The sequence below is a fragment of the Rhinolophus hipposideros genome, assembly GCF_964194185.1.
Source record: "Rhinolophus hipposideros genome assembly, chromosome: 16".
Taxonomy (NCBI): Eukaryota; Metazoa; Chordata; class Mammalia; order Chiroptera; family Rhinolophidae; genus Rhinolophus; species Rhinolophus hipposideros.
This window is the reverse complement of record NC_138062.1, coordinates 37,371,725-37,383,707: the sequence shown is the minus strand read 5'-3', so window position 1 is coordinate 37,383,707 and position 11,983 is coordinate 37,371,725.

Here is an 11,983-nt window from a genome sequence, read left to right as displayed (position 1 = left end):
CATTTTGTAAGTCTTGTTTATAGTGTACTCGAAGAGTTTTGTGAAATGTAGTGTTTCATTTATGGGTCACTGGTTGAAATTGGGATCATTAGTGAAGTAACTGTTAAGGCAACCTGAGAAAAATCCTTCAATCAAACATGGTTTTATTGAATGGAAGCAAAGGAAGGACCGACACAGGTCACTACCACTACCAATGCGCATTGGTAATGCTGTCATTTGTCTCATTTGTCTCATTGCAGGCAGAAAAGTTTTGCTGTCTCACTCTGTCATCCACATCAGATACCCAGCTTTTTTGATATGGTAGAAATATTTTGATTAAAATGCACATGTATAATTTTCTTATGACATGTATTTTTGAATGATTCACTATCCAGAATGAAAGTATGAATTTAATAGAAATAACAATAAATTTGAAAGAAACGATTGATGGAGCTATTAAGCATAATAGTTGAAGAAGAACACAGAAAACATTTACAGTGTCTAATTAACATTATTAGTTGGGTTCTTTGTATGTAGGACATTCATATTCTAGAAACATGCAAATTAAAAAATGGAAGAGTAATCATTAAAGTGTACATTGGAGAGTAATGTTGACATGAAAAGACATTATGTTCTTTTCTTCATATATATTTGGTTGTGAGGACGATTTATACGGGTCTTAGGGTACTACTAGTTTAGAGGTTAATATTATATCAAGGCTTGAAACATACACAGTCTGTATTCCACCCATATTATTCAAAGGAATATTGATTTTCCTTCACATTTACTTTATGTTCTCCTAAAAGATAAAGGAGACAGCAACTCAGAACTTCTGCTTAGTCATATGTTATTTCTCCAATAAGCTGACTATGGAAAATATTTTATGGGAAAAAATGGTTAAAAATTAGTACAGCATTAACAAAACTTACATCTATTTGAGCTTTGGAAATAGTTGACTATATACAGATAAATAGAAAGCAATTATTCTGTGAGAATAGATTCCTCATATTGCCATTGTATGATAAAACAAATGTGTGACTAAATGCCCCACATGTTTTATTATGTTAAATAAACAAAATTCTAGAGAAAACTCTGAACTGTGAACTGACTTAAATTATACATTATAATTTACTAAAGTATCCAAACTGTTAAACATCCACGTAACCCCCTATGTTTTTGTAAAATATTTTTTTAAATAAGAAAGATAGTCCTCAAAGCAACTTTTAAAGCATTTACCAGAACATCCTGAATCCTATGACTAGGTTGATATGTTGAAAAAAAAAAGGCGTATTTATTTCAACACTTGATAACCGTAGTTTAACAAAGTACTTTACATATTAATTTAAGAAAAGGCAAGGCAATCAATGTTGCAATTTTCCTTATCATGTATCTCACAATTAGCAGCTAGAATTTATTTTCTACATCATAAAATTAAAAAAGAATTAAATGCGAGTAGATCGATGCCAATGCTCAAATTAGAAATCATTTTATTCAGGTTGTATGTGGCCCTGAATGTTTTATTATGGTTTTAAGTTCATTGTTAATTGTTCAGTGTACTTGCTGGTCAAAATAAACATTTATCAAGCAGAATAAATGCTATGTGATTAAGGGTAAATTCTTGATTTCCATTTTCTTCTTTTTTTTGAGTTTTCTATAATACTATAATACCATATATATATATAATGTCAATATCTATATCTATATATAAAATTCAAGTGATCTTAAAAAATAAGAATCAGGAAGTTTAAAAAATCTCTGGGATTATAAACAATTAATTAATGGAAAGGAATTTCAGAATTTTTACTTAGCAAGTTTTGAATTCTGATTTCTGAAACTTGTTGAAATGTTATCTTCTGTTAACTTCAATTAACACATGAAAATCATTCAGATATTGTTGAATTTGTTGAATTTTATCAGTATTAATCTGAAATACCTAGAAAATATAGTTACCCAAATAAAATATAGAGATGGTTCAATAAAGTGTTATAGAACAAAAGTCTCATGAACTTATTTATGAAATAATGCTACAGATAAGCAGTGATATGTTAAGGGGAAAAATAATGTAACCTTTAACTATTCTTTATTGTTTCACTTAAAAGAAGAAATATAACATAGAGAAAAATCCTTAAAATTCACAATTTTGAATGTTTTCTACATATCTATATTAAAATATTATCTCTTCAAAAATAAATGTATGCTATCTTCCAGAACCTAGTTTTGAATTATACTTAACAATAAATATGGCAAATATATGTATATTTTATAGATAGGACTCTCCGAGGACCACTGAATACTCAGGAAGCCTTCATGGATCTAGAACCATATCTGCTTTGCTCAACCTCTGAACGATCTGACACTGAAAAGTTGCATGAACCAGGTACACGCCTCAGTTATCCACTCACTCGTTGTGTTTTCTAAAACAACCCAAAATTTTGCAAAGCCAAAGTTCAATAGTGTTGGTTTCAGAATATCAGAAATGAGTATTTTCAATGAATCCTCATTAATATAAAGGTTCCAGATTTTTCTAATGCCAGTTAAGTGTATTCTTTTACCTCTTACCCACAGAAATTTGCATGTCAGACCCTCATTATATAGTCACTATTGTTAACTAATAGCTTAGAATGAAAATTTTTGTATTCAACATCAACTCACCATTTATAAATAAAATCTTTAATGACCACTACGTGAGAACTTCAGGAGGACAAGAAACATATATCCTTTTCTTTCCCTTCTTTCCTTTTCTTCCCTTTCTTTTTTTTTCTTCCCTTTCTTTTTTTTTTCTTCCCTTTTCTTTTTTTTCTTAATAAATATTTGAGAACAATAAAAATAAAACCAAAGAATAAATAGGTAAATTTTATTACATAGCATTTGATCTTACCTAAACTCAAACAGTCTTAAATTTATTCCCAGTTTAAACCAATCTTTATTACAAGGGTGAGGGATTCACATCCTTCCTGCTATACGTTACACTATATATTCTTCATGAGCATATGGAGAGGTTAGTATGAATCAGTTATCCCCTGAACAATTATTTTCTTAATAGTGGGTACTCAGTATTAAACAACCACAAAACAAAAGACATGTTTTCCTGACTCACTGAAAAAATTGAATGTGCTTGCCTTAGTCACCAAAATGTTCATTAAGATTTGTGTCCAAATGGATTAGGGGTGAAGAGAGACTGCATTTTAAACTCTTTAACTGATTTTCCTCTGTGCTGTTTTATGTTTTCTTACTTTGCATTTTAACTCTCTATGATCATTATGGATGATATCTTTAGGAAGAGACAGATACTAAACAGATAACATTCATGTCTATGAAACTATTTCCCGTAGCATTCATCATTATTTATTTATATATTGTTATCAAGTTATTTGCTTTCTGATATTAATATTTAAAAAGAAATGTGCTAGGTATATATTCTTACTACTAGTCACTGTTATCTAAGTAAACAGCTGCTATTGCCTGATGGGAAAAGAAAACACAAAGGTTATCTACAGCATGACCTTGCAACAACACATACAGGTGGTTTACTTCATCTTTGTCATGTCTGTTGGTGACTATTGTCACAGAAACTGCTTAACTAAGGAATTGTTTAATGACAGTGGTTTTAGAGAATTCGGCAACCTACCAGTATAATGAAAATAGTTGAGTTCATTACCCTTTTTTCTTTTCTTTTGTGAAGAGAGCATAGCTCATAGTGGCCCATACAGGGATCGAACCGGCAACCCTGATGCTATCAACATCACGTTCTAATCAACTGAGCTAACCGGCCACCCTGAGTTCATAATCTTTTGTCATCCTAAAAAGAATATTAAGAAACTGAAGACGTCTACAAAGAAAGAAGAGCTTACATGAATAAGAAATGAAAACTGAAGAAATACTTAAATTGATCAAAAAGCACTAACTTGGGTGAACACAGTATCAATATACAAAGATCTAAAACTATAAAATAATTGAACTACAATGTATTATTTTTACATTATCACTAAGTTCTTAAAAGAAAAAAAATCAGAAATTGACAGGTACCTGACATAGCTACCTTGAATTCTGGCCACTGTGTCCCCTCCTTGCACCTGGAGATGTTGCTGAAATGACACCTGGCCCCAGAGACCCCAGTCACTGCTCTGCCCTACTCTCTGGGATTGGGACACCACCGCATCTTGCCATCTTAGGAACCAGAGCTGTCACTGCTCTGTGTCCCACCACCAGGTTTAGAGTATTGGTTTTGACCTGTCATTTCCAGGACTGAGCTGCCACTGCTCTGCACCCTACCTTGGAGTCCTAAATTGGGGCTTTGACCCTCCATAACTGGGGTCATGCTGCTTCAGCTGTGTATCCCAACTAGGGTTCTAAAGTCACGGCTTTGACTTGTCATCCCTGGGGCGAGCTGCTGCTGGTTTTTGACTGCTCTGTGGGGCTGGGGTGTGGGCTCAGAACCGCCATCCCTAGAGTGTGTTTCCACTGCACCCTGCCTCCTAGGTCCAAGCCCCCGCTGCACACTGTCATTTTAGGGGCCGTCACTGCTGCTTCCCCAGCCCCACAGTCCCCAGATCACTTTGGTGAGATCATCTGCTCGAGATCATCAGACTCCAGTTCCACAGTTCCACAAAAGATCTGCACATGGCTGCCCCTCAGACTTTGGTGCCATAACCACTGTCGGTGTCCCTCTACCCCAGGACCCACGTGCTGTGGTTGTTCTGTGTGTGACTGATCCCAGGACCGAGGCTCTGCTGCAACTCTGAGTGCCAGCATACCAGCCCTGGCACCAAGAGGGATCCTTTCAGCTAGAACTTACTACTATGGGCAAAAAAGGAAAAGAAGAGGACTCCAGCAGGCTTCGCTTCTGGAAGAGCCAATAGAACTAGCCCCCACTGCCATACACAAGACCTCCGCAGTCTTAGTCACAGAAGATCCCTCCCGCAGTATTCACCATAATTAACCTCAGCTGACAGGGCTGCATGCTTACTGTGCCAATATGCCATCCTAAGTACCAGAGACACTGCACCCAGTCAGCCAGTGTCCTCACAGCCACATCCCATTGAGTCTTACCTAACAAAAGCCAGCCAGATAAGGCTGGAAGATGTGGTTGCTCCCTCTAATGTACAGACATTAGTGTAAAGCCATTAGAAACACGGAAGCAAGGGAGCATGACACCAAAAAACAAACAAACAAACAAAATAATACGTCAGTAATGACCTTGAAAAATGGAGATCTGGGAATTACCTGAAAAAAATAATGATTGTAAAGAAGCTCATCTAGATTCAAGGGAACACAGAAATATTCCTAACAAATTTGGTTTTCTGGGATGCCTCAAAGATAATTCAAATATTATCTGTGAATTGAAAAGGATACCAAAAGTAAACTTATAATTAAGAGAGAAAATGTTAACTTCAGATATTTTTTGATCAACTGTGACATTATTTACGACAGAACATGAATAAATATTTGTATAATTGTATGTATTGAAGCATTAAATCATTTATTACCCCTGTTGATTTATCTGACAGAAATGTTAGTTATTGATATGTTAGTCATTAATAGTTTAATCCATTTACCCTTGGGGAGTTGAGAACTGTGGAAACTAAATACAGCAATTAAGAATGAATGGGCTCAATAAATATTCTCAAATTGTTGAGTATAGGCTTTTATTTTTCAGGTAGGTACTTACGCAACACATACAGTTTTCCAATCCATGTAATTATTCAAACAATCATATGGTATGCTTCCTTTGACAGAAATATAATCAGCGTGATTTTTATTTAAATGTTATTAAAATTTGATTAAAACTATCTAAGATAATTTATCGCTCTGATGGTTCTAAGATCCTATTTGTTAAAATATACTTCTGAGAAAATAATGTAATTTTCAACTTGATAGTTCATTTCAGTAATTATTGTATCTTCAAAACTGAAATTCTTTTGTAATCATGCTGATGTGATCATGCTCAGAAGCTAAGACTGAATGGCTTTTGGACAATAATTCCTATCATATTTGCCATACTTAGCTACTACCACAGTTATATTCAAAATAATAAAACCCAATACATCACTGCTAGTTTCCATAGAATACAGTGAAACTGGTGCTGGGTGGACTATTGGTGCTGTATCAAATATTTTTTTTTTTTTTTTACTCTTTGTATTTGTTAACCCTCATAAAATAATTCAAGCATAGTTCAAAATGATTTTTTTTAAATTCACAGCACTTTTATATCCTTTGGATACAACCCATAAGCTTATACACCACATCTAAATAAATATTTCTAGTCACAAGTTGCTCAGTGTTCAACTTATATTGTTTAGTTATTTTTAAAAACATGCAGTTTTTTTGAAATGCAGGGTGCATTACATTTTTAAAGAGCAACATAGTTCAGTGTTATCTGGAAGCTGAAAGTTTCCGAGTCTGAAAATAGCTCTGAAAATCTGTTACTATAATTTCTGAGCGTAATTTCTGAGTATAATTAAATTTTATTTCAATTCATTAGCTATATCAAAACAATAATGATCTACATTTTGTAATCCTTAGCTACATGATTTTGACTGAAATTGAAGAAGTATAATTTTATGTAACCTTAGATTACATATTAGCCAATAATAAGAATAACATTTACCATTATATTAAATTTTTGGTTTTTTCTATTGATTGATTTATTAATTTACTTATTTTCAATTGCTATTTGATTACTATTATAATAGTATTATTAGGTAAAGTATAAATTAAAAATGTAAATTAGAATTGTAAATTAGAATAGCCAGTTCTTAAAGACATAATTTTCATAGTCTTTGCAAAAATCTCCCTTTTACTGGAAAGTGAGGGTGATTAATTCATAAACTTTTTGTTTTCATTTGTATGGTTTTGTTTATATCTGATATTACAATTATATGTTTAGTAACTTTAACATCTTGAAATATATATTTAACATAAAATTATTTTATTGGCAATTTATAAGGTAAGTCATTTTCATGTTTGACCAATTATATAATGTCTTTTTCATAAACTTGTGTATAACAATGCAAACTCAAATGCACATAGGGTTTTAAATTTCTATTGCATTTAGGACATAACTCTTAATTTTTAATAGTTTATATAAAAGGGATTATTCTATTTCATTCTCTAAAGAGCCTTGCATATGTTTTATTATTCTAGGTTTCACAGAGATGAGACTTGTAAATAATTATTACATAGTAAGACTTCTCTCAGTTTCCAATATTTCAACTCACTCCAGTACTGTTTATTCTATATCTCACTGTTTCTCTATGCACGCAATAAAAATAAGAAAGAATGAATGAAAGAAAAAGTTTAGTAAATAACCAACATTCATGTAATAAATTGTATGAAGGTACAGAAAACCTAAGTAAATCTTAGTTACTATATTTGAGGACTAAATTTAGCCCTGGACCTCCTGGAATAAGTCAATGCAATACAATGATTACATTTTACCCAATATCTAATAAAGGAAAACTTCTATACATAAATAAATGTGTTTCTGATATTAAACCATAAAAATATATATTTTATTTGGAAAGATATTTTGTATTAAAATAATTAAGTAACATCAATATTTTGATAGCAAGTCTATCAGAAATGTAAAAATGTACACCGAGTTTGCATGCAAGTTACTGCTTGTTTGATAGACCCATGAATAGAGTCAGTGATAGAAGCTATGAATGGACTCACTAGCATTTCCTTTTCACCAAGTTTGTATGGTTCCTTACGCTGCTGCTTGTTCAGCCTTTCAGGAAGAGACTGGTGATAAGACCTTGAAAGGTACCATGACTTAAGAAGACCAATTGGCCACTTAGTGGTGAGATGATGACATCAGACCTTTCCACTCTAAAGTTGTCTATAATTAGTCTTTACTGGGTTGACAACTATACTGGATGTGGATTTGCCTTTACTGCCTACAATGGGACTGCCTTCATCACCATCCACGTCATCATCTCACAAAATGGCTGATTTATTACAATGATTTTGCAAGGGATCAGTTCAAGGCAGTTTTATGAAATCCACTGATCTTTCTAGTTCATGCAACTCTTTGATACAGCCAAACAGAACCTTTGGAATATACCATTAAAGCAGTTAGCATTGAGATAATATCTTGTTGAGGTGCCCTATCCTCAAGGCTGTAACATTTGCATTCATCCAATGACAATATTCTGAATCCATGTCAATAGTTAGAATATAGGTCTGTGAACCAAAGCTCTGATGGATTGGACATCCAGGTCAGAAGTAGTCATGTTCCTGTCTTTCATGGTATTGACATTTTTGAAGAGTTATTATTTTAACAGAAGTCTCTCAGTTGGGTTTGTCTAATTTTTCTCAACATTTGATTGAGGTTATTTTTTACAAAATTACCACAGAAGTGAAGATTCCCTAAATTTATCATATCTGAGAGTACATGATGTTGGTAAGTCTTATTACTCATGATGCTAAACTTAATCACTTGTATGGGTGATGTCTGTTAGGTTTCCCCACTGTAAAATAACCATTTCCCTTTAGTAATCAATAAATATCTTTGGGGAGATACCAATAAATTTTGCAAATATCCTGTTTCCTTTCAAACTTTTCCCCACTAATTTTAGCATGCATTATTGAATCTTGACAATGCAACAATTATGCTGTGCTGTTCTAATTATAATTTTCAATTTCTTGCATTCCTTCTTCATGCGTTAATTTGAATTCTGTGAAGAAAACTGTATCTTCTACACTTAATTATTGTTTCAATCATTAATTTATATTCACACAGATATAGATTTTTTTTAAGTAAGTTTATCACGGTGACAATGGTTAGTAAAGTTACAGAGGTTTCAGGTGTACAATTCTGTAATACATCATCTATGTGGTGAACACACAATGTGATATACAGATATGGATTTTTAAATGCACTACAATTTTATTCATCTTCTTGCTCAATTTTTTTCAGTTTTGGTCATTGGGAGATCTCCCTGATTGATTCTTATGCCCTTTCAATAGTCCTCATTCTTTTTTTTTTTAATAAACTTTTAATTTTAGTACAGTTTTATATTTGTAAAAAAATTGTGAAGATAATACAGTTTTCACTATTATTAAATCTTACTTCAGTATGGGTAAATTGTTATAATTAATTAATATACCAATTATAATATAATTAATGAACCAATATTGATGTATTATAATTATTAACTAAACTGCATACATTTTTGAGATTTTGTTCAATTTTGTCTAATGTTCTTTTCCTGTTTCAGGGTCCCATTCAGGAGTACCCATTATATTTACTATTCATGTCTCCTTAGGTTCCCCGTGGCTGTGACCTTGACTGTTTTGAGGAGTTCTGGTTAGGTACTTTTAAAAGTGTTCCTCTATTGGGATTTGTCTGATGATTTTTCTCATAATTATATTGTGTTTATGTGTTTCAGAGGAAGACCACAGAGATAAAATGCCATTTTTATCATATCATAGCAAGAGTACAGACTATCAACATGGCATTTAATGGTTGATGTGAAACAACCACCTGGCAGATTGTGCTGTAAAATTACTCTTTCTCTGCCTTTCCATATGTATTCTTTGGAAGGAATTCACTATACACAAGCCAAAGGAGTTGTGAGCTATGCTCTACCTCCTTAAGGAAGAAGTCTCTACAGAAGTTATTTGGAATTCTTCTGCACAGATTTGTCACTTCTCCTCCATTTACTTTTTCAGTTGTTTACCTATATTTGTTGAGAATCAGGGGGTCATGGATACCTATTTTATTCTTTGGGTTATAATCTAATACTACTTTACTTATTTTGTTGTTCAAATGTTTCCATCTTTGGCCAGTGGGCACCCTTTCACTTGCTTCTTGTGTGCTATTGACATTGTGAGGTGTGTGTGTGTGTGTGTGTATGTGTATGTGTGTGTGTTTTGGGGGGCGTATTTGTTGAGAACTTCCTTACTTTCTGGCACCTCGAGATGTTTCAGGCACATCGTCCCCATTTTCCCAGACCTAGAATTAGCTGTTTCTCCTAAGAGCCCATCGAAAACCTCCTTTGGCCTGTGACTTTCACAAAGACAGGCATACCGTGGGGACATTGATTCTGTTCCAGACCACGGTAATAAAGTGTCACGATAAAGTAAGTCAGAATCTTTTTGCTGGTGGAAGGTCTTCCCTTAATTTGTAAAAAAAAAAAAAAAAAAAAAAAAAAATCAATACTTGTGAAGCACAATGAAGCCAAGTACGATAAAATAAGGTATGCCTGTGTTTGTTTCTCTAGCAATGTAGTTTCCCCATTACCTGAGATTTGAAGGCCCCAGGACCTTGTCCTGAGAAAAATTCTCTTTCCCCAGGTAGGATAATTTCTGGTAGTGTCTCTTTCATGTAGGATAGGCCTTGGTTATAAAGAATGCTTGGAGTATTTTATAAGGGATGCTCTCTTCCTCAATCCTAGTCAGAGCCACGAGGGGAACTTTCCAGGCTTTTCATTGTGAGAAGCGGTATGTTCCCATAAAATTACAGATGCCTCAATACCGTGGGCCACAGGAGTTGTTCATTCTCACACTAGGCCACACTCAGCTTTTAGCAATTTGCATATATTATCAATAGGTATTCCTACCGGTTTCATGGGGCTGGGAGAAAGTGGTAGCAGCTGGCAGCTTCTGCTCAGGATAAATAGACCTCAGATGTGACAATCTGATTTTGTGGCCTTAGATTTCAGTTTGGCTGTTGGCCCTGCAGACAAATTCTTCGTTGATAAATCCAAGAAAAATCATTAACTTGGGGTCCGCTAAGATATTTCGTATTGTGAGAAGAGGAGTGGTGACTTCCAAGCCGTTTACATGCTGGACCTGAAACTAAAGGTATTGTGTCATCTTTTACTGGCCACTTTTTTTCACTTTCTGCCATTTCAAATCTGGTTGTTGTTTATCTTGTGAATTTTTCATGTTGGCTATTGTAATTTTCTGTTCCAAAATGTAGATTTCATTTTTCATTAAGATCTATTTAATCTTTTGAGGTTCCTTGTTTGCTGAATCATTGCAATATTTTTACAATTTCTTATGTGTATTAGAATATAATTCCATAAGGCAGGGAGTTTTGTTTTCTCCACTGCTGTTTGCTCAGAAACAAATATAATGGTTGGCACATTGTAGGTTGTAAAAAATATATTTGTCCAATGTTAGAATGAAAGGATGAGAGTATGTAATTCACCACACTTGGTTTAGAAATTATATTTAAAGGTCATATAAATTGATTCATTAATAGAAAAATATGGTACTTTGTGTTAATTTGTGTATTTGAATACTTGTAAGGCTCAGTATTGTTCCATGTGCATATTTACCATTATTTTTAAATTCTGAGAAATAGATTATTCAATTCCTTGAACATATTTATACTAATTGATTCAAATGTTTTCAGGTTAGATCTATTTTAGCCTACTTTATCTGTTTCTACTGATATCATTTTATTCTGATTATTGGTCATAATTCTGTGTTTCTTTGCATGTTTCTTGGCTTTCTATTGCTGCTGTTGAAAACTGGATATTTTATATAATATAATGTATTTTTTAGGAATTATTTTACCTGATTCTGATTTCTTTTTTTATTCCAACACATGTTGACTGAATGTCTCCTTTGTTGTGGGCAATCAATGATAACACTTCTCAGTTTTGCAAAATCTTATTTTTATTTTCTAGCCTGGATTTTCAAAATTATTCTTTGTGTCTGCATATATTCCAAGTTCACCCAGGTCTTATGTTGCCTTGGCTTTTACTTTCCTCCAGGCACTCTCAGTTCTGCCTCATACATACACAAAGTTTCCCAGCCACAAATAGCTACTTAGACAGGCTATCTAGCCTTCCTCTGGTTCTTGTATTTCTGGGACTTTTGGTTAAATATTTGGTGGAACCACAGCCCACCTGACCTGGGATTATAAACTCAGGATAGGAATGCAGTATGTTTTCACATTCATTTCTTACTGTTTTTGCTACTTGTTTAAAAATGACACCAGGCATGAATTTTTGCCTTGTTTTTAAAATCAAGTCGACCACCTGTGGCA